The sequence below is a fragment of the Aythya fuligula genome, chromosome 22, assembly GCF_009819795.1.
Source record: "Aythya fuligula isolate bAytFul2 chromosome 22, bAytFul2.pri, whole genome shotgun sequence".
NCBI classification, from domain to species: Eukaryota; Metazoa; Chordata; class Aves; order Anseriformes; family Anatidae; genus Aythya; species Aythya fuligula.
In genome coordinates, this window is record NC_045580.1 from 903,226 (window position 1) to 923,640 (window position 20,415).

Sequence of the window (20,415 nt, forward strand, 5' to 3'; positions counted from 1 at the left end):
TCGGTTGGTCTGACTGCTTCCCCTGGGGGAATTTTTTATTTCAGTTATTTTGGGAGCCATAGGGCTCCCCGAGAGCACACATGGATGCTGTACATGGCTGCATCTCTACAATAACAAAAGAGTCTGTTGCACTGTGTCCAAGATCTGCAAACTGCTCCAAAAAAAGGCATTTTCTGTGCTGTGTTCCCTGCCAAAGTGATGCCCAAAGCTGTGAGGGCACAAGGTGGTCCGTAAGGACATGGTCTGGCTACAGGTCAGGCAGAACAAACATCCCTGGGGCAATGTTTGCTGTCCCTGGAGGGCTCTGTTTCCAAAGGAAACAAATATGAAATCAATGGGGGACACCTTTGCTTCTCCATGAAGGTGTAACTGGCATCTGGTAATAGGAGGCATGAGCAGAAAACTCCCAGTGTTTCGTTGATCAGCTTTGGAATAGCTGCTCCTGCTTTGTACAGTGCACCTCAGCACTTAGCCAACAGAATCCACCCAAATCCATCACTTCTTAGGTAATTACTGCTCCATTACACTGAGTTTACGGTGATCTATTTGCAATCATGTAATGAATTATCCCTTACAAGAGGAAAAAAAAAAAAAAAAAAAGTTGGGGGGGAGGTGGAAAAAGTGAATAAAACCAGAAATAAAAATCAATTCGCAGCTCCATTAACACACAGCCGCAAGCTTGCTCGCCACAGTCCGTCTCGGGGATGCTGAACAGGGATATGAGTCTCATGGGTGGCCGACAGCGAAACAAAAGAACGATTACAGAAGAGAATTAAAATCACCTTTTTAAGTGAAAGTTCTTGAGACGACTTCCTTCAAAGATTTAATAAGGTGAGTATTGACTGCCAATGCAATAATTGATTATTAAATCAGTATAAATACACGTACAGACAAAACTGCAGTTCAATTTCCCCACTGTAATAAATATTTTTCTTGGCATTTATTTAATACATGCTTGCCCACGTGAATTTAAATGATGTATCTTTAGAAGCCTTGATGCAAAACAGAGCCTCAGCAACACAGCCATCCATCAGACACTAAGTTGCTGCTAATAACCTTCCCTTGGGGGAAATTGCAGGCAAGTAGTTATGAATTTAGTGATAGGGAGCCTCAACCTCCTTTATTTTTTTTTTCTTTTTTTTTTTTTTTTTTTTTTTTTTTTTTTTTCTTTTTTTTAGGAGAAGAGGTGATAAGGAGTGTTAGGAGAAGGCACAGAGCTGGGTATCCCCAGGGCATGGATGCAGGGGAAGGGAAGCCGGTGGCTGAATGTGGGAAGGGAGCAAAGAGCATCCAAATGGCAAAGAGCAGCCTGGAGGGGAAGAAGGATCAAAGGGTGATGGGGATAATAGTAAATGTAAATAATAATAATAATAAAAATCTCCATAAAAATCCTCTGCAAGTATTTTAATGAACAGAGGCACTGGACTATGGCCTGGAAATGCTGCTTTCATGTGGTGACATGACAGCCATGTCCTGGCTTTCCAAACTGCTAAAACCACTTCCACTCCCCATTTGGTCTGTTCTTTCATGAAGCTTTTCCTTGCATTTAGCAAAGGCTAAGGTGGAGGAGGAGCAGAGAACACCTGAGAGGTGGTCACGGGATGCTTCATAACAGGAAAAATAAGCCTGCAAGAAGGGTATTTCTCAAAGCCAGAAGTGGGATGGAGACAGCCAGCATGGTGACTTATGATCAGGAAAACCTGTCCACAAGTGGGTCCAGTCCATCCTACCAAACAAAATAGCTTTCACACTGCTTTTCAAAAAAAAACAACAGTGGTTTGACACCCAAAAACCCTATTACCCACATGGATGGGCTGAGGGGGGAATTTGCATGGCATCAGCTCCTGAGATTTTTTCCATCTCTCATTCGCGTGCCTCTGTGTAGGGTTTAATGCCATTATCCTCCTCCTTTAGCTCAGATAAAAAATTAACGAGGACAAAATAAGCCCTGAATGAGGATATTTTCAAGGCTGTTTGAAGGTCTCTAATGAGAGCAGAGAACGATGCATAATTGAACGTACAGCGAATACACGGCAGGATGCTAGGGCCAGGGAGGAGGAGGCTGGCCACCGGCTGAGCCCTGAGCCGTACCCCTCATACCCCTCATACCCTGCCTGTGCCACCCACCCATCTGCCTGCTTTCCACCCCTCCACATTCACTGGTCCTTAAAAAAATAGCATTTTATTTTAAATCTAACAAAATGTGCATTTTGAAAGAGGGAAACTGGACCAAAGAAGACTGAAGCAATGCTTCCAGGGTCACTGGTATCCGTCAGTGCCATGGCTCCAAAAAGGAGATGGTGCATTATTGGGAATTTTTTTTCCAAGTTATTTCTCAGGATTGTCTAACCTCCATCCTAGCTGTTGGGGCTCAGCACCCAGGCAGGGAGTAAATCACGGGTCTGGTGTATTTTTCTGAAAGGATAATAGTTTTCTCTTAGAATATTTATTCCCTTTCTCTCTTATTTGACAGACAAATCACAACATCCCAGGATCTCCCCTGTGAACTTCTGAGCAACTAGCATGCCCCAGGGGATTTATTTGGCCATCAAACTAGTTTTATTTTGGGGGATGCAGAATTTTGGGTCTGCCTGTTGTTTTTTTGTGCTGGGCTGAGATTCATCACAGGGATTTGCATTCCCTAGATTGCCTGATTTCTGTTACACTTTCAATAAAAGTAGGACAGTGTTGGGGGTGGGGACATGCCTGCAGTTTCTCAGGCTGTAAAATGAAACTGGAGATGCCTTTCTACCTTGGATGTCCCATTGAAAGCCAAATGGCATAGGTGACCTCGCAGGAGAGGACCCCATGAGCCGGTCTGTCTGCAGCTACAGAGACCATTGCCCCTTAGAAAACCCAGGAACTAAACAATTTGGGATGATCTCCTGAAAAGACTGCTGCAGAATGAAGGATTTCCAGAATATAATGTAAAATTATGTCATGCCGATCAGCATACGTTGGCTTGGCTGTGCCAGCTGCTCTCAGCGGCTGCACATCTTATCAGTTTTCAGTTAAATACAACAGGCACTTTGGAGACAACACCATTTGCTGTGCTGTACATAGCTGGATTTTTTCCGGTGGTAGAAAAGCAAAATACTCTAATGGCTCTCAGGTGCTTTACAGACCTTAATAACTTCAGGCTCACAACAACTCTGCAAGAAATAAGAACTATAATTGTCTCAATTTTAAGGTAGAAGAAGAATGGATACACATGCATTAAATGACTGGCTAAGTAAAGTCTTATCAGGAGATGTGGTAGGCTCTCCATTACTTGATGTCTCAATAGCAAGACTGGATCTCTTTCTGTCAATCATACACCATCTCCTCCAGGAAGAAGAAGTGGCCAGGAAAAAAAAAGAAAATTTGCAAAAAAACTTGCAGTATCTGCCACTCAAAGGTGTTGAGTGAGTTTATCCACTGTAGCGCTGAAAGTCCCACTGGGAGACAAGCTGTCCCCTCTGCCCATATCCATCATGAAAGCAAACCAGCCACCCTTTGTATTTCCCCATGGATAAAGAAGATGTCCTTTTGACACATGGCTATCTTTAACCACAGGATTAGATGGAGCAGTACCAGCAAAATGAAGCATGAGGCAAACAAGTCGTTCCTCTCCCAAATCATTCAGCGTGGAGTAGAGAGGCTGGGAGAAATTACAGCGGGGCACATAAATCACGGCATTAATTACGTATTCAGCCAATGTTGCCAAGGTTTTCTGTTTGCAAATTGCCTGCAAACAGATTGAAAAAGTCCCCACCATATTCCTCGTTTGAAAATATTTGCAAATTTCTTCACGGTCTGAGGATCAATTCGAGTTGAAAATGTGATTATGGAATCTACAATTCACATCCGCGCCATTCCCGCTGACCCAGCCGTGGCCTTTTGATGTTTCTGCACCATAAATATGCAACGAAGAAGTCAGAAAGTCACAGTTTTAAGGCTATAAGGAAACAAAATCATCTAGTTTGACTTCCAAAAGGTTTTCCTCTGCTAAGTGCTGCTATGAGCCTAACAAACTACCCACTAGAGCAACTTTTAGAAAAACTCAGTGCCTTGATCCAGCACCTTGAAGTAGTGAAGAATTTACCGCCTTCTTCAGTTAGCTGAGCCAGGGCTTAATTACCCTCGCTGTTTAATTTGTATCTGAACATTTCTAATTTACATTCAGCTCTTGTTGCGCCTTTGCTAAAGATCCCTTGGCTCTCTGAAGCTTCTCCTGGCGTGTCTGCTGATAGACCAACAATTACCGCAGCTGCCTCATCCACGGCTCCAAGTGCGGCACTTGGAGCCTGCAGAGCCGGACCCTTCGCTCACACTTTGGGCTGAGGCCGGTTCTGAAGCAGCCAAGCCTGGATTCAAAGCAACGGGGCATGTCTGCAAAAACTGGGAATTTTGCAATCAGGGAGATGTTTTGAAATGTTCTTGGTGGGGAAGATTTGAAGGAAAAGTTTGCTTTCCAGGAGAATTCATGCTAGCGAAGCTCGACTGGCTGTTCAAGGTGAGTGCACACAAAAGGGTCAGGCTGAAACTGTCTTTTGAATTAGAATAAATTATCCTCTTTCGCATGCCTCCTTAATGGCTCTCCTCTGCTGTGCTCCATACCGAATGCCTCGCTCTGACCACATGCAGCTAGGAGGTGAGCTGAGACTTCTCCTAATGATCAGCTTATTACATCTATGAATTATGCACACAGCTAGTTTATGCAAAACAAGCCGGTTATTATTATTAAAATCCTGACAACAGCTAAGCAGCTGGTGTCTCACTGTCTATCATGCCTTGACTCCTGTTTAACATGCTGACCAATATTGCCTCCTTGTTACTTGGGCTCTTCCATCTGTCTCCTTATACCTACCTATTGGGTTTGTCTCGGGCACCCTTCATTCTGAGCTTGTCCGATATCTAGCAGAAGACAGTCTTGCCCAACTAAAGGGACTCCAAGTGGGAAAAAAAAGTATGCATTAAAAGCTTTTGTAGAATTTGGATTTAAAGCAGTTAAAGATCATTGCTAAGCTTGCAGTGCAGAAGTGGCAGGTGTTGCACAAACCCATGTATCTGGTCCTTACACCAATGAATCTGCAGTCCAAATTGTTGCCTTTTCTGCTAGGTGTCAGCTGGTTTATCTCATCTGTCTTTCTCATCTTGCCTGGGAGACAGTGAACATGCTCAAAGCACACAGTGTGCTTGCACCATGCTCTCCCAGCACTTAGCATGAGGCCCAAGCCTAGCAGGAACTTCGAAATGCTGGTGTTTTCCAAATATTATTAAATATGAATATCCAAGGGAATTTGTTTTTCACAGTTTGCTTGGTTCCGCTTACTGCACACTCAGGTTTTAAATAAGAGCTGAAAGTTTGCAAGACAGAGAGAGATGAGAAGAAGGTGGAGGGAGACAAACATCTGGTCCTAAGAGAAACTTGTTTCTTCAAAGCTTTGGTCTTCTTGCCCTCAACTTCTCACATGGTTGCATATGAGCAGCCCATCAAGGAACCTATGGATGGACTGTATGTGGGGGCCTCTGACACTTTGGTAACCATGTGTTTCATTTATCTGTCACTTTTGTTTACTCTCATTTGTATACTTTACTAATTTGACTTGACACAATAAGGGCATGACCATAAGAAGCAAAAGACATTGCTTAAATATTTCATATAATTCTTAAAAAAAAAAAAAAAAAAAAAAAGCATGTGACAGTAAAGTAGTAGATCCTTCATCCTACTCATTTTTATTAGGAAGAAAGGAGTTCAGGGGAAAATAGCCATCATTATATCAGATTATGCATGAATGCATAATAAAACTCCTAAAGATATGTGAAATATTGGTGCATTCACTAATGGGAATTGATTCAGAATTTTATTCATTTTTAACAAGATTTAATGAAGTTTCCTTGTATGTTTCTCCCTGTGGTTCATTATTCCATTAAGTGCCATTTAATCTGGATGATGTGTGTAGAAGATAACAGCTTCCGATGGGTTTTGTTTAACAAACTCCTTGCCGGCTCTCCCATGGGCTGAGAAGAAGTGACAGGTCCCATCCCAGCACGGAGGCCACCACGGCTGCCTCCAGTGGCACTACATGAAAGATAGATGGGATCAGCTGGGAGTCAACTGGTTTTGGCAGATGCACTCCCTGCTGATGGGTTTGGAGCAGGATTAACAATTTAAAGCACAGCTTTCCCCTGCATTTATCATCTTTGGCTCTCATTAGCAGCATGCACTCATGCTGCTGAAAATCTAGTTTAAAAAAAAAAAAAAAAGTCAATCTGGACTGAAAGATTTGCCATTGTATTTTGGGTTGTTCCCCAGCTTTGCTCCTCGGGGTGCTTTGCAGTCCATGTTGCAGACTCCTATGGCTCGTGGCCATCCTCCATGTGGCTGCCCTTGACCAAGCGCTGCCTGCAGCTGCTGCTGTCCTGGCTGCAGGGTTAGGTCTGTCCTCACCTCATTTTTCTACTGGCTAATCAAGTTTAATCTTCAGAGGAGTTCGGCTTGTTCTGAACCAAATTGCTTTGCTGGTTAAGATCTTTCTTTTGTCTCCCAGCCTAAATTTAGCTGTTGCTCAATGATGGCCTTTAACTTAAGCCATTATTTCCTCCCCTAGTGTTTTCTTCTCTGACATATTTATAGAGAGCAGCCAGGTCCCCTCTCTGTCTTTGCTTAGGTAGGCTAAAGGAGCCCCGCTCAGCTCCTTCCCTCTCCTGAGATTGCTCTCCATTTTCAAGGACAATGTAGTTGCTCTTTTTAGCAGCTGTTCCAGGGCCAGTTCACCCTTTTTCAATAGTGGTTATTAAAATTGTACGGTGCATTTCTGAGGCAATCTCACCTGAGTCTAGCACGCTAACAGGAGTACCTCCTCATCTCAGCCAGAAATATCTTCCATTCAAGGTATACATGGAAGAAAATACTTCAAGCACTTAAGGACAGCAAGTGGATTTTTGTGTGTGTGGCTATGCCATACTAAGGCCATTCAAAATTCAAGCTGTATTCAAGGAGTGCAGGCCTACCAGGCAGGTCCGTGCCTCACCTGACACTCAGAATAAGCAGATATCATGGTCCAAGCTGTTTCCTCAGTTCAGCTTCCCTGAACCATGTTTAATTTGACCATTTTATTTCCCTGTATAACCCTTCATCTATAAGTACAAAGAGTTCAGCACACACCTTGCACAAATCTGCTCAGAAAGATGCTACCGGTGCTGACGGTTCCCAGCATCGCCAGAATAAAACTAGTAGGGATGGCCGCCTGTTGTGTGTTGAATACGAATTCAGCAGAATGCAGGCCATTTAAATGCAAAAGTTAATTGGAAATGCTGAATGACTGCAGCCATGGGGGTGCTAGAAAACCTGCCACCAAATTGCTTTAGGTGAGTCGGACCCAGCCACGCGCTCTGTGGCAGAGCCAGCAACTGAATCAAGACATCCAGAGGACTGCATTAGGCTCTGTGCCACCATCACCCACTCACCGAAACTTAAAAGCAACATTTAAGAGCACTTTTATCCCCACAGAGAATCCTCCATGTAACGTTAGGGCTGGTGACACATATTGCATTCAGCAACCTCACGTCACCCTGACCAAAAATGACCTGCCACATCCCCACCATGGCAGGTGCTTGTTTTGCATTGCGGTGGGCTGCTGGAATAAAGGAAAATCAATATAATGCAAAATAATGGCCTTTGGAAAAAAAAGAAGGTGAGCCATGATTCACTTTATTTTAAAGCCTTTGCCCACACCCCTTCTGTCTAACCTGCTGGCATGCACGAGCCAGAGAGCAGCGCTGGATCCCATCCAGTAATTACAGTGATCAGGAGAATTGAAATGTTTTGCAAAGCTTGCTTGGCTTTTATAGGTGAGCTGCAGAACAAGACAACTTGGAAGTCTCCTTGCCTTTAACAAAGATGCCGTTTCATTATTCAAATGAGCAGGTACCATATAGCACTGATTGCACAGCTGGTACCTGCTTTTCTCTGCAACTTCAATTCTTTAGGGGGGTCTTGCTGTCTGATATCGAGGGAAATGGGAATAACAAGGCAGGTGATTGCTCCTCAGGTGGGCTATGCTTTGTAGATGTGATGTCCCCCTCCTGATTGCTTTCACATCCCGTGCTATAAGCATTTGGGTTGCACTGATGGCTGAACTCTCCTTTCAGATCTCTCTAAAATGCCTTGTAGAAGGTTGGTAGTGTCAAGCAAATGGGGAAACTGAGGCAGGGACCAATATTTGGAGCTGATCCTACCAAGAGGTTGGACAAGGTATTGTCAGATAGGTTGGTCTTGGCTTGCAAGGTCTGTCTAGCACAGTAGCAGTGTGGGGGCATTTGCACCTTTGTGCTTGCCCTCACCTGTTTTTTGAGCAGTGCCATGCTAGCACCATGAAAAGGAAAAAAAAAAAAAAAAAAAAAAAAAAAAAAGGGAAAAAAACGAAAATAAAAAGAAATTTTATTTAGGGGAAAAAGCATTTTAAAAGGATCACTTCTTCTCCTTAAGTAACGACTGTGGAGTCTGAATCCTGCTCATCATTTCAAACTGCTGACTCATTTACCACTTGAAATGAATTGAGGGCTGTTAAAGGTTTTATAGAAGATTTCATTAAATATGTATTGAGCCAGCTTAAGATGGAAATTGTTATAAAAGCTGGCATCGGCTCAAAGAGCCAAATGTTTCAGTTTATTACGGAGATATTTTACTCCTGCCTCTGGCCTGCACCCCATTTCGGCCGTCAAAATGCTGTGGCTCCCACTGAGCACCCAGCAGGGCCCTTGGCACCACGGGGATTTCACCGTCCAAACAGAGGGGAGTTGGCAGATGTGCAGCAGGATGCGGGCAGTGATGGGGCACCCCCCTGTGTCACTCAAGAGGGAGAGGGGAGAGCCCAGCAGCGTGTGCGAGCTTCCAGCCTGGCACAAACACTCTGACAGGCACTCTTTAGACGCTGTTTCTATATTCAGTGTTACATACTACACCAGCTCTGAGCATCTCCCTGAGTTTTGGGACCCTCCCTCAACTTATGGACGGGCCAGGGGCATGCAGTGGTGTCCAGCTCTCAATTTTAGCTTCTGTTTTGCAGACTTGGGGACCTAACATACAGATGCCCTCACCCGTGGCTGGTCCCAGCCCATGCTCCCTGCTCCTGTCTCCGCGGCTGAAGGAGGGAAGGGGAAGGCTCAATCAAGCAGCGGCTCACTGTCGAGGAAGGCAGCCGAATAGCCTCGTGCAAATGAACTGGTTTGTCAAGATCAGGGCAGCATTAATGTTCCCCCAGGCTAAGCACAGATGTGTTTTCACTATAACATGATCTCGACAATTAAAACAACTGTACCTGCATTTATCATATTGATGGGATGAAACATGCTCGGTTGCACTGAGGCATTCTGCAAGTGCATTATTCATGGGGCCTAATACATCACACAACTATTTTCATCTTGCTTTGTAAATGTGTATGGAAGGAGAGGAGTTGCTGGAAGACGAGGAGAAAGCCTGGCGAGGCGTCCCTAACACAACTGGCAGCAATACGGTGCCTATCCATCTGCCGGTGGTGGAGTGGCTGTGGCATTTATCAGAGCCAGAATGTTTTATCTCATGTCAAAGTGAGAAATTCAACTAGATGGAAATCGTTTTTCCCCATAGCCCACCATTAGCAAGAAGCTTTAAGGACCATTCAGCACAGCAATGGATGTAATGAAGCTGCACATCTACCAGGCACAGATACACCCCCTAAACCTACGTGTTACTACTCTCTGTCCTACCTAGCCATTCCATCTCTTGTGCTGCTTTGTACACACACGGTCCTGTGCTCATTTTGGTCCACAGGTGCTTCAAACAGTCTGATAGTCTGAAGGCTTCCATGGCCACGAGCACCAAGGCTTCTCCCCGTGAGACACTGCAGGGAGGCCCCATCAATAACATTGTGTTTTAGTCTGGTTCTTAGTGACTTTGCTGTGTAAGCTATGCTTCCACTTGAGCTCTGCTCTGGGATCTTTCCATGGTTAAATCCAGGCATAGACCACAGGCAAATGTATGACCTTGTCCCCCTCTGAGGGGTATGAGACTTGTGCAAGCCACTGGGTATCACTTGGCTTCACAGGTGTTGGGACACATTGCTCAGAAAGAGCTAGAACCAATGCAGCTCTTAAGAGGTGAGGGTGAAGGTGCCACTGACAGATCTCACGGGTCTCTTTAGTGCCTGAGCCTTGAAATGTTGCATATGGAAATGCACCAGGATGGCGACTTACTGATTTCCTTCTCACGTCTGCTTCTCAAGAAAGAAAGAAAGAAAGAAAGAAAGAAAGAAAGAAAGAAAGAGAGAAAGAAAGAAGTCACACACAGATTGGTGAGAAAGAAGCTGGGAGAGGATTCCCTGCTGGAAGCAACAGGCAGGGTCATGACAGGGCAGCAGACAGGTGTGAGAGCCTCCTCTCTGGGAGAAGACTGTGGGAAGTGGGTGCCAGCCATAGCCAATATACTTCATGCTGAGTTTCTGCAGAGGGCTGACATCTCCCCAGGGCTGCCTTAACACCTCTCTTACCCACACCATATTCTGCATCCATTCTAAGACCCAGTTTCTGAAGATCCAGCTGTTTAAATCCTCCTTGAATCCCTCTTTTTGGCTAGTGAAAAGACGCCCAGGCTCTTAGCAAGCTGGTGGCACTCACTGATGATTGCCAAGCCAGTGCCTGCTCATCAGCTGCTCTAAATAAACCCATCTCTCCTAAATAAAAATGAACCAAAGCAGGCAGAATTACACCAGAAAGGGGAATATTGCACAAACTCCCCCCAATATATTTGTTTTCTCCCTGCTGGCAATGACCCATGCACCACAGCCTGGTTCATTACCGACAGCACTTGAAGCAGCTGGCGATTAGGGATGCTTGCGGCTGCTTCGCTCAGATGGAGACAGTTGTTTTTAAAAGAGGAACAAAATAAGTTGCTTCACCTTTGCTGAACTTGATTGTTTTGCAGTGGAAAGAGGCAAGCTGAGCTGTTTGAGTTTCCATTTATTGAACTCTTTTGATTTTCTTGGACATCTACCTGGAACATTAAGTATACTTTCTCCTTTCCCTATAGTCCAGTTAATGCAACAAAACATGAGAAGCCTTCAACTTCTATTATAGGAGGAAAACCTTCAGCTTGTGATAAGAAAAGAAAATGTTCCTCTTCCCAGGAAAGGTAGAAGAATTTACCAGCAGCACATTCAAAGACAAAACATAGCTGTGGCTCACTGAATTAAAAGAGCAGGGTTTGAGGGTGGTTGCTGGGATTTTTGGAGCAAAATGCTCAAATGTCAGACACTCTAGATAAAAGAAAATGATGATTTTGGCTGCTTCTTTCACTTTCCTAGTTCATAAAGAAGGAATAAGGATGGGAGATGAGATTTCACTGTGCGCTGGGATTTGTTGCAGTTGTTATCTCTCAGATAGGAAACACCGACTGTGGCAAATCAAGTCTGCTTGCTGTCCCCTCCATGGTGACTGGAGCATTTGCCAGGTGACACCAACCCCTTCCCACGTATGACCCTCTCCAACCTTCAAGAATCATCCTGGGGGCACATGGGGACTCCTGTGTCCCTTGAGCCTCAAACCACTGCAGGAACATCCACACCAGCATCGGATTTGACAGATTCTGCAGCCAGGAAGGGGGTCTGAGGTTGTTAAAGGGCACTGGGAATCTGCATGGGGCTTTGGTGAAATACATAATGGCTACAGAAGCAGTGAGAAAAGGTCTTTGGTGGCTGCCAAATGTGCAGTGGCATTACTGGGTGGTGACAGGAGCAAGGTGTGAGGACCAAAAAGAAATACAAGGGCAGAGAGGGTAGCCAAGGGGCTTGGACAGCAAGCCTTGCATGACAGGAAAGATGAATATCCCAAGAGTTGGTCACCTTGTATCTCCAAGGTTGTAAAGAGATCCTGGGACCTTTCCTTAGAAATCCTTTTAAAATCTGAGTACCCAAGCAAGTGTGTGGGGTCTAATAGCAGCTGTCCCCACCATGGAAGCCATTAGGCCTTTCTAATGCCACTTCAGGAGGGACTGGAAAGCACCATGGCAGCAGCCAGCTCCTGGGATCTAACAAAATGTGGCACTAAAACGCATTTGCCTTAATATCTTTCCATTTCATCTGATTAATGCCCGGCCAGCAGCAGGCTGCTCTGCCCCTGGATTCAGTGATGGCTCATTACAGATGCTGGAGTCTGCAATGGCTGGGGCTGTACCTGAGCTCTTCTTCCTTCGCACACTCCTTTCTCTGCATCCTTGTGGTACAGCTGTACTCAAGCCCAGCAGCTCTCCCTGGAAATGGGCATAAGAGGGGAGCGAACATTTGGGCAGAAAGCAGTTTTATCCATTTGTTTTGACATGCTCAAATGACACAGTGGGCTCAGGTGTAAAAGCAAGGTGGAACAGATCATGGTACCCCCATCAGCCGATCCATGGCTGCCCGCTGATCTCACAGCTTGGTGTTCAGTTCAGCCTTAATTTCTAGGAAATGGGGCTTGTTATTTTCGGTTTCACTCTTGTGTCTCTTTAAGGCTGTCTTCTCTCATTGACGGAGAATAAACCCTTCTTTTTTTCTTAGATCCCAGTCTATATTTATAGCCACAGCCCTGAGCAGGAATGAGCAATCTCCAGCTCAGGGCTGTCCCTGCTCACTTCCCTTAACCTCATCCCACATGGGTCAGCTTGCAAAGTTTTTCTCATGGCAGCAGCTCTTCTCTGGAGCCCTTCCAGTCTCCCCAGAGACATGTCTTTTCACTTTGTGGCAAACAAGCCACGGTTTTGCAAAACTGAACCAATGCAGCCAGCTAGAGGCAAAGGAGAGGGCAAATCCTTCTCACTTGCTCCAGAGCTGTGCGTCTCTCTGCTTCTCACCAGGCAACTTGGAAATACCCAGAGAAATTCAAACATTTTCTAATTGAGTTGAGTTTCCTTTTGAACAGCAATTGGATGCTTGCTCAGTCTCGTTATTTGTTTCTGTGGGCAGTGAATCTGGGAAGTGCCCTGGTGCTGGGTGTCAGGGGATGGATGCCATGAATGCATTTTGCCCATGCATGAGGTGCTGCATGCTGATGCTTTGTCTCAGCCTCAGGCCGTATCATGCCTTCACTCAGCCTGGCAAACTCTAGCACCTTTCTTGAGGAATTGCAAAGAATATCTCCAAAATGGGGATGCTCTGGCTCTTGTTATGGACCGAAAGGCTTGTGTGGGTGGTTGCAATAAGTCTTATGGCACTAAAACTAAACAGAAGTGTACAGGATTGAGTTAATTTGCATTTTGAGGATTTATGAACCAGGTAAGCCATTGGACTTTTTTTTTTTTTCTTTTTTAGTTTCCTGTTTTTCAGCCATGAGGCCTAAAAATGGATTTCTTTCTTAGCAAAAACTGAGAGGGTGAGTCTTTGTCCTTGCCATGTGCCTGGGGGAGAGGGGACCTTGCAGAACAGCCCAGTCTGCCAGGGCTCCTGGCAAAGCCACACAAGCTGACTTGAGACACGCCTGCAACATTTGGGACTCCTTCGTAATGAAGATTAAATGTGAACAAACTTTTAGCAATGTTGTATAATTTCCTCCAGGGCACATTAGAAGGGGAGCACCAGTGCTGTTTGGCTTTGATGAGGCAGCAGTTACCTGGGGAGGCTGTTGTCTCTCCAGCTATGAATAGTTCAGACAAGCAGCTGTCAGGAATAGTTTAGGCAGAGCTGATGGCCTGGGGAAAAAAGTTGTGACCACAAGACATCCCCAGCCCCTTGCTAGCTTGTATAGCTTAAAGAAGCATCCAAAAAGTGGGGTCTGGGGTAGGTTTCTGCAAACAAAAGCAGCCAAGCGCGTACTACCTTAAAAACCCACTGCAGATGCCCAGTGTGACTTTCCTGCAGTGCTAACAGGGAACAAGCTCAGATCATGTACTAGGTCTTGAATTTGGGGAGTGTTAGGAAGGATGGGGCACAAGGACCCCCCAGAGAGGTTACATAAAGAGGTTTCCTGCCTGTGGCCATCAGCACCTGGCTGGGAGAACAGGCTGCTGGGAAAAAAAAAAAAAAAAAAAAAAAAAAAAGCCGAAAGGAAATGAAGTGCATGGGAATTAATCTGAGAAAATCCAGTTTGTGGCTTATTAGCCAATTGATATGCAAAAGCAAGAGGATGTTTTTTTAAAGTGCATTTAGCCCTGCAAGTAGATTTTTACTTCCTTGAAAGTGCCAGAACACACCATCAAGGAAACTCTGAAAATATTTCCCAAATCTTGCCCCAAACGCTTGACCCTGGGCAGCCTGGAGCCCCCCAGGGCAGGGTAGAAGCTCGATCCCTCCAGCCCACTGCTCCTGTCAGGATGCTGAAATGCCAAAGATGACAATTAATGCCAATTGCCTCATTTAACTTCCTCAGTGGGCTCTGATTTAGACTGATCCACGGGCTCAGTTTTGATGTTGAGGATAGCATTTCTCATTTTAGGACATAAATCTCTTCCTTAGTTATCAATGCAAAGATTTGTCTGGTTAGCAGGCACTGGCAGTATCTGTAATTCCACATGCTGAGGCAGGGCAGCTATCTCAGGGCTAGCGAGCGGCCTCTCCAACGAGAAAAATCTTATTTGATTAGAAAACGCAAGACCAACAACATTTCTCTAGTTTATTGCGAGGATGAATTGAAGTCCTGGCCCTATTAAGCTGATAACAAAACCGCCTTCAGCGGGGCCAGGTTTTGCATCAAAATGTTGGCAGAGGGAGCCCATGATGGTTTGGGATGCTGTTTTTTGGGGGAGGTAAAAGCCAAGACCTCTGGGGATGAGCAGACTCAAGCTGGGGGAAAGCTGCAAGGTGACTAAACAGTCCCAGAGCTGACAAATTCTCCCTGGAGCAAATAAAGGGAGACTCGAACACCGGGGGGGTACTCTATAATGCCTCGATGCTATACCTGCTCCTTTGCTGGGGTTTCCACTAGTTCAATGGAGGAGTTTTAGATTTAGGTCTCCCTCCAAGCCCCAAAGCCTCGTGTCCCCTAGCATCACCCCCAGGCGCCCCCAAAATCTGTCTCAGTCACGTCGGTGTCCTGACAAGCAGCCAGCCCGCCAGCTCCTTCTGCTTTCAAGAGCACTTGGAAAGCGCCGCGGCGCGGGAAGGAGCTCATTTGGCAGGTGCAGGCAGACAGAACAACTGCTGTCCATCTGCTCCGCTGCTCGCGCTTGTGTTTCTAATTGCGTCTTCAGGACAAAAGCTCCACTTGGAGCCCCGCTAGCCACGAATAATTTAAATAAAAGTTGTCTCCTCTGTGATTTCCTTCTCTGGTCTGTTCTTGCTGGGGTTTCTCCCTTGGTTCTCAGGTGTCCATCAGTCTGGCAGCTTCCCACCTGTCTTGGGAGCTGGGTTAGGCAATTTCAAGCAAAATCTTGCCATGGCCTTGAGGGTCCTTTAGGTTTTATGGCCAGAGCCCCTGCCTGAGATGCTGCCATGGGGATCCAGTCTTTACCAGGCAGTCACATAGATATCACTACGGTGCAGAAAACTATGAATTTTTGGTGCCTGTTGGAGACACATCTCCAAATCTCTGATCTCAAGGGCTGTGTTTCATATCAGCTAACTAAAAGGAATGAAACCTGCTGGAAGAACCTCCCAGGTCTGCCTTTCTCAATGCTGCAAAGCAGTGGCTGTTGACACAGATGTCCCAGCAAGACACATCTTCCTAATTCTCTCTCTGACAAACTGGAGATGACAAGAAGGATGGTCAGTGTGTGCAGGTCCCCTGCATTGCCTATGGAGGTAATGAAAGTCATTTCAAACAAAACATACTTTCCTTTTTTTCACATTGAAATAGGTAAAAATACATTCCCATTAGAAAGAAGTGATGTGGACACTGTATCACCAGGGAAAACACTACTGAGCCCAGTGCAGAAGGGAGATTAAATACACCGAATTCACTGAAACCCTTATTGCAGATGCAAATTTCACAGGTAGAAGCATAAATCCCCAGCATGATGTGACTGGCAGATCCCCTTTGCCTGATAGCATTGTTCAAAGCACACGAAACCAAGATTTCTCTCCCCAGTCCTTGGAGAGGAGCAGCAATTCAGTGTGGGGGGAGGGTCCTCAGGGAGGGTGGTCCCCAAATTCTTGGTACCATGCCCAAGCACATATGCAGACAGACAAGGACATGGGACAGACTTCTTTCTGCCATGTAGGCTGCTGCTTTGATTTGAGTTTTGAAACCCCACCGTAAGGCACAGGGAGGAAAACCAGAAAGCAAACATTTCTGATAAGCTGGGTTCAAAGGCAAAGCATGAAATTTGGATGAATGTGGTTCCAAACTCGTCCAGTCTTGGCTCTGAAATGGAAAATGAATGCAATAGAGATTTAATTTAGATTTAAGGAGTTGTTTAGCGTGCATATTAGAAAACACTGTGGTTATTAATTCTTTTCCTTTTGGGAATTTTTCCTGTTTGTCTGTTGTGTTTTTTTGAAGTGTACACTTTCAAAGTCAATTTAATCCTGGGGGAAGGTGTTGGCTTGACAGGTTTTAAGCTCAAATTTCTTCATTTACATGCAGAGATAGCACTAGAGTGGGAAGGGTAAACTTTCCATCTGGTCTAGAAGACAGGGGCTGGGAATATGAGGAAGGAAAAGCACATCTGTAGGTCTGCAGATTCTGGTAGGGATGCAAGCTGTAGATACAGAAGTATCACCGAGTTCGCAATACTTGGAGTTTTCATAAAGAAAAAAAAAAAAGCAAAACAAAGCAAAAACAAAAAATAACAGCACCTGTATTCAGGTGAGTGGGAATGAATATCTTGTATATTTTTTGATTTCTGTTTTGTGTCTCACGTTTGCAAAGCTCAGCCTGAAATTTGGTGGAATTACAATATAGGGACCAAAAAAAGTGCCTCTTGTGCATGTCATGATGGGATTTTACATTGCTCAGCCTTAGCAATGCTTCTTTGCTTTTAGAATGGGGCAATGTACCCACTCCAGGAGCAGGACAGAGACCAGCACATCTCTTTGCTTCTCATGTAGGTCACCGAACCAGCAGCAGATGGTCATGTCATGGAGATGGACGTTAATTCCATCATCACATGCGAGGTGATGTTGTGGGTCTGGTGGTGGCTTGGGCAAGAGGCGTGTAAGATAAACTCCTTCTTCCATTAATATTTAAAATTCTCCAGAACTTTCAGTGAGGTTCACTTAGGTCTGACCCTAGATAATTCTGATGTTTTCAGCAAGTTGGAAAAGAGACTGACTAAACTGTGATTGTTCAGCAATTTTTATCTAAAAAATGGAATTTTTAATGTTGAATTATGAAGGCATTTCAGAAGATGCAGAGGTGAAATATCTACAGATAATTGCACTTAGCCTTTCCCCCAACTCCACCCAAATAGCCTAAGGAAGCTGAAAGCTGGTGATGTTTGGAAATGCACCTGAGCTCATGTCTCTCTTATGCCCTGTTCTTTGGGGTCCCTGGGGGTCCCTGTGACCTAGCAGCAGCACTGAGCAGGGACCTGGCCCCCTGCTGTATTCAACAAACTCCAGAAAAGAGTTTCAGAGAGAGACCCTGAGAAGCAAAAATCCCCGTTAAAGCTACTGCCAGGTCTTTCTGCTGACTTTTGACCACACACTGGCCTTCTGTTGGCCTCCTGTGCAAGAACAGACCATTAAGCTCACAGTAGCCTTTGGGTTTAAAAGAGGAAAGAAAGGACAGAGACACTTTCCTTGCTCCCCCCCTCCCCTCCTTCCCCCTGTTCTCCGTAGCCTCTGCAGGTTACACAGCAAGGAACACTTCTGATATAAATAAATACAAATCCCCCAAGTGCGCAGCACCAACAGTTTCAGTGCAGCGAAGCTCCCAAAGTTCAGAGTTTAATGCAAAAGTCTGAAGCGGCCACAATTTATTCTAAATTGCTTCGCTTGATCCGGCGACCTCAGAGAATTATCGCTGGAGAAGACCTGGATCAGTGGCAGAGGCAGGCGAGGGCACTGATGGGAGCCAGCTCTCGCTGGTGAAGGTGCCTTGTTTGCAGGGATGGGGAAAGAGTGAAGTCTGGTATTTAATAAAACCTTGCGAGGCATCTCCTTTGGGGCAGCAAAGGGAATGCCCATGGGAGCAATCAAAGCCAAGCATCCCATGGGAGGGAATTGGTGGTGGTTCATCTCTGGATGCTTGCCCCTTTTGGCAGTGCATTGGTGCCATGGGGTATGGATGAATTTGGACCTCAGCCTTCTTCTCCCCATGGGGTTAGCTCCCTGGCTCCCTGCCCAGGACATTTTGCTGTTGAACTCCCATCTGGCTGCTGCTGGAGCAGGAAAACAGCTGCATCGAGCACTGGGAATAGCTGCAAGTGTCCAACTAATTCACAGCTAAATTGAAGCCCCCAAGGAGGCTTTGTGAGCATTGCCTGGGCTAAAAATCATACTAACAATTAAGTCAAGTAGAAGCCTTTGGAGGCAGAGTAAAACGGCTTCTGAGTAATGTGTGCTGGCATGCTTGCACCCTTGGAAATCACCTTGCACCTCCGCTAACCCATGCTGTGGTGCTGGAAGCAGGGTTAGGGCTTTTGTTATGTCTTGTTTTATTCTCTCTCTCTCTCTCCCCCTCTTCATTTCAGTTCTAGAGGGGGTAAAGGTTGCTTTGACCTCAGCTGTGTCTCTGAGGAGAAACCCTAACTCTGCCTGGGGTAGCCTCTGTTATCTGTGTCTGGTTCTTTTGCCTGCACTTGGGGCAGCCCTTTTGCTTCTGCTAAATAATCAAAATGGACTCAGAGACCCCCAGACCCTTCCAGCAGAAAACTTCAAGTTTTCTCCATGTGCTGTGGAACACTGAAAATTGCTGCTGCTTTGAGGCTGAAGCTATTCGCAGAAAAGCAATGATTTCATCAGCAGAATTCCCAAAACCCAGGTGGACCCTCTGGGTCAATACTGGAAAATGAGATACTCAGATGAAAGCGCTGAATGAATTTGCGCTGAGCCTACAAGTCCTGGTGAAGCTGAGCTTTGTGACAATGGATTGAAAACAGGAGTCACATGTTTTCAAGAAATCTGACTCTCATTCTAGGTCATTTCTCATAACTAACCCTTCCTTTCTCTGCCCCCCCTAATTACATTGACAAGACAGTGGTCGTCACTGCCAAGAGCTGCATGTGTGTGGGGGCTGAGCACCACATCCCTCCAGTCCTCACCTTGCACAGAGATACATTTGGGGACACTTGAGTCTCCACAAGACACAATCAGATTGGTCAAGGAGCTGCAATTAAAATCTTGGTGCAAATTTTAGCCCGGGAGCTTCAGTTTGGTCTGGCATTCACAAGAGCTGTTGATTACAGATTCACAAAAGAGTCAAGGTGGACTGGGACTTCTGGGTCCATCTGGTCCAACCGTGCCCCAGCAGGGCCACGCGGAGCAGGGTGCCCAGCCCCATGACCAGGCAGGTTTGAAGCTCTCCAAGGAGGAGCCCCAGCACCTCTGGGGGCAGCCGGTGTCAGGGCTGCAGCACCTGCCCCACACAGCAGTGCTTCCCAAGTGGCAGGGGGAGCCAACAGGGCTCCGGACTGGGCCCACAGCCTCTGGGCCTGGGCCTGGATGCCACCAAGAGGAGCCTGGGTCCTCCTTTGCACCCTCCTCCAGATACATGGACACCTTGGTGGGCTCCGCCTGAGGCTCTTCTTCTCTAGGCTGAGCAGGCCCAGGTCCCCCAGCCTCTCCTCACAGAAGTGCTCCAGTCGCACAATTATCCTGGTCGGGCTTTTTCCTTGATGTCCAGGTCTCTCTTGTAGCTGGGGGCCCAGAACTGGATACATGTGGGGACTCACCAGTGCTGAGCAGATGAGTGCTATCCTCAAGGCAACCAAAAACCAGACAGCCATAACCTGCACCAGGCAAGGGCAAGGTGCTAGCCTCCCTTTGCTGGGGACACACAGCCCCATCTCTGCATGCTGACGGCAAGGAGAACTTATAGCCTCTGACACGTGTCAGACAGTGAATAAAATCCTTTTCTTCAGGAAGACACTCCACTTAAGCATGGTCAACCTCTCACACCTTGAGAGGGCAACGAGAGTCCTTCAAATCTAGCAAAAATCCTGCTCTAAATTTCTCCCTTTTCTCCATTGCTTTTGTGCAGATCGGGATCTTGGATCTCTAGTAGGAGGCAGATGCTGATATCATTACTTGGAGCCGTATCTCACTCAACGGGAAGCCCATCATGACTCCAGTGCTGTTCCTCCTGGTACCCAATGCTCCCCATCAGCACAGAGATTGCATTTAACGCAGAAGGATGCACGAACAAACTGACTTTTTCTCTGTGGGAGCTGATTTTTTTTCCTGCTGGAAGGCTTCCTCAAGCACATGTCCTGGGGTATTTAGGGTAGCACCAACAGAGGGAAGGATATTAGACTGATTCACCTGTGGGTCATTATCTAATTAGACTTAAATGAAGCTGTTTGATATGGAAACGTATTTCCCCAGC